Below are 3,693 nucleotides of genomic sequence, written 5' to 3'. Positions count from 1 at the left end.
AATATATAATGAACGTATCGAGTGGAGGTCCTCAGTAACCTACCCCTGAATGGGTGACAGGCGAGATTTTTATGTATATATTTATTTGTTCTATGTATTACAGATAAATTGTATCTCACTACCGTGCACGGGTTCCTAAAGAAGTTTAAACAAAAGTACCAGGACTTCATAATAAGAAAAGTGGTTACAGACCGATATTACAGAAAATGATCAAAAGCACGTTAGAACTAGATTTCCTTAGACTTTTAAATAATGGTTGCAGTGGTTGTATTTCATTATTTTAATTTACTAGCAGAAAATGAGTTTTATTTTACTTTCAATGTAGTTTTTTCGCAAATGTATTAAAAAACGTCGTTTGATACACGTGCGGATTTGTCATTTTCACTTGTCTCGCGTCTTGACCCTCGCCTCTGGCTCGGGCCAAGAAGCTTCGAGACTCGTAAATAATGACTAACTTTCCGCACTTATATCAAAAATAACTATTTTTCATCACACTTGCACGTAAAATATTACGATTACATGCAGAAGGTGCAAGCCAAGATTCGAATCCACGGTCTCTGTTTGAGAAGACGTTGAGGTCAAACTAGGAAACCTACCACGGCTTTTTATTTTAAATTTTCGATCACTGAGGAAAATATTGTAAGTATTCCATTTTGATTGTGTGCCTACTAGAGGGAGCCACATGGGCTAGCTCCAGCGCTGATGTGGCTAACAATTCCAGTCTGGATTCATAATAATAACCTACTAAATAACAGGCACAAATTAAAAAATAATAATTTAATCAAATAATTAATTAAAAAAGCAGTACATACATAATTTAATCATACAATCAAATTTAAAAATGGATAACCATTTGATTACGTCATAAGTCAATTCTGGTGTATACATTTTTTTTAAATCTAATCTAAATTCTACAAGCGCCCTAAGGCTGAGTACACACTAGCGAGCTGTAACCGTCATCGTTGCATGATAATGTTACCAAAAATCATAATATAACGTGGTTCGCGAGCTTGCCGCGAGCGGAACGCGTGCGATACACAGTGAGCCGTCGATTTTGCCGCGAATCAAAGGACGTTCGCAGTGCGTTCGTGAACGTCGAAAGTGGAGATCATTGCACGCTGCGAACCTATTATTCTTTTCGAGATGAATGTTTGGACAGAAGATAAATGTCTGCTGCTGATAGACGCCTGCAAGACAAACAGTGGTCTTTAGAACCTCAAGGACAAAAATTAGTATAAAAAACATTTAAAATTATCGAATAATGCATCTACATTGAGCAGAGAGAGAATAGAGAATTTAGATTCTGCCACGAGGCAGAAGAAACTTCTGTTCATCTTCTCACCCAATGCTATCCCCTGATGGGCGTACGAAGCTCCATCTCTATCAGGCATTTGCCACAACCAAAGGACATCAATCTGCCGGAGCCAGAAAAGTTCTTCAGTTCTTCAATGCTGTCGGCCTTGGTTCCGAACTGTAATTAGTGGTGATCACAATAGATCAGCTGATCTGAAACCACCCTAATAATAAGTATGTATGCTGCACACGCACAAGACACCTCGTCCGACATCAATCGAACACTGAGGATAGAGCTGGCTTGTCGCCACTGTCACAGTAATGTGGACTTCGCATACACATTAGAACCTTGTACTACAGCGGATTGGTTACTTAGGACCATGATTGAAACGTCAAAGCACTTACATGTAGCGGTGTGCAGCCTAGAGGTGTGCAGCCGGTGGGATGGGCAGCGCCGCACTCTGACGGGGACTGTAGGGCAGGACCTCTCGCTGCCGAGCGTGGTTACCGCCATGCTCGGTAGCGAGGAGGCCTGGGAGGCGGTGGCCTCCTTTTGCGCAGAGGTTATGTCGCAAAAGGAAGCCGCGGGTGCGCGAGGACGCGGCGGACGCGCACCCGCTTCGGCGCAGACGTACGGGGAGAAGGCGAAGGCAGTTCGCTGCTCGCCTGATCCCCTAGTGAGGCCAGCGGGCTCTGGACAGGGACTCCGGAGCCTGCATTGTACGGCCTCACTCGTCTGGGGGGCGGGTCGAAGGACAACCGACCCGCCCCTCCGTTGGCGCGGGAGCCCTGGCGCAAGCTAGGGCGGCCGGGCGGCGTCGTGGTGAATGTTCACTGATCCCACGGCGCCGACTCAACCGGCGAGAGGGAAACCCGGGGGGGTTTTAGTGGGGTAGGCCCTCCAGTCTGGAGGGAGAGTCCCCACATATCCATAAAAATTTCCCTTCCATAAAATTTTCCAATGGGTGTTTATAAGGTGCGTGTGTACTGATTAGATGTATAGTAAATATGGTGTGTATGATATGTATGGTGTGAGAATGTGTTTAAGCGAGAGTACCTACCATGAGTTGAACAGCAGAGAAATGTACTGTTATTTGAGGATAGACAGTAATTGCTGTGCCGTCATAATTTAGGGTCTTAATCCAGTCGTTGATAGTCTTTTTAACAGACTTCAAAAAAAGGACGAGATTCTCAATTCTACTGTATGATATTTTTCTTTTTGTATGTTTGTTAGGAATGAGTTTTGAAGTCGGTTTTTTTAATACTCTGTTACAGATTGTCTTTGGAATCGCGTAAACGAAAAGCTTTGTATGTAATTTAATGCTGTAAAAAACTGGTGATGTTGTAGATAATCAAATCCGGCTATTCTTGTTAAAATGTAAACGAACAAACATTGGTCTGGATACTAATAGGCCAACAGTCAAAATAAGAATAAAAAAAGGCAAGTAGTAATCATTACAATGTCGTAACATTCACAATACAGTCATTCTTGACAAAACTGTATCTTGTTTCACAATCTATCGATAAAACTATCGACAACAACTACATAACTATTTAAAATCTTATGAAAACTGGTAACCCTACAAATGTCATTTTACTCCGTCTTATAAAAAGACAGACTATAGTCGTAGCAGCAAAACCTTTGAGGCATGAGGGGGACTGTCGCGTTTTAATAATAATAAAAATCATACTTACAGAAACTCGAGTTTCGACTTTATTGCCACTCAGAAGAAGTTATTTTACTTGAACAATGTTTTCAATATGAAGCGCGCCACAGTGTGGATATCTCTTCCAATTGCTTTCGACAAATCAATTAATTCACTATAATGATGTTCAATTTTTGATGGTTCCGACGGTATTTTCTTGTTTATTAAACAACAAATTAATTCGACAAACTGTGGACAATTTATTTAAATTACTTCCGAACGAAAATTAACCTTTATAAATTATCTTTGTGTGTCCGTAGACGCGCGACAATCGCCTTGCTGCATTAAAACGGGACCCGGTTGGCGAACATCAGTGTTGCCCATTCCCCACACGTAGAAATACTCAAACCCCAAATGAGTTATTTTACAACTCCATTCCCCACAAAATCCTTAATCAAATTTGTAAATCTAAAATCGCCTCTTCCTATTTCACCTTTACTTTACCATAGGTCACCTTTTTAGACCCCTCGAAGTAGCCTAAATGGCGAAAAGTCTAACCTGGCAACACTGGCGGTAATTGTCTAACTACGGATTCGCTCTGGACCTTTTGGAGGGAAAAGTGTCGTCTTTATTTTGACTTTCAATTATTTTGTGAAATCTAGTTTAAAGTGGAATAGGATAGTGCTATTGTGCCTTAATCGAAGATTAAAACGCGAAATTATACGAATCTCGAACTAAAATACCCGTATCGGCC

At 41.4% G+C, this 3,693-nt stretch overlaps 1 long non-coding RNA gene across 1 annotated transcript; it reads right to left on the bottom strand.

Annotated features, from left to right (window-relative positions):
- Nucleotides 1–862: 862 nt before the first annotated feature.
- LOC113229081 lies at nt 863–3,290 on the bottom strand. The gene is made up of 3 exons (XR_003310377.1): nt 2,989–3,290; nt 1,343–1,506; nt 863–1,187 (listed from the first exon to the last, which is right to left on the bottom strand). It is a non-coding gene; the product is annotated as an uncharacterized LOC113229081 (long non-coding RNA).
- Between the last annotated feature and the right edge of the window lie 403 nt (nt 3,291–3,693).

The sequence above is a fragment of the Hyposmocoma kahamanoa genome, unplaced genomic scaffold (assembly GCF_003589595.1).
Source record: "Hyposmocoma kahamanoa isolate Upper Pololo Valley unplaced genomic scaffold, ASM358959v1 272, whole genome shotgun sequence".
Lineage (NCBI taxonomy): Eukaryota > Metazoa > Arthropoda > Insecta > Lepidoptera > Cosmopterigidae > Hyposmocoma > Hyposmocoma kahamanoa.
This window is presented reverse-complemented; position numbering and strand designations above follow the sequence as displayed.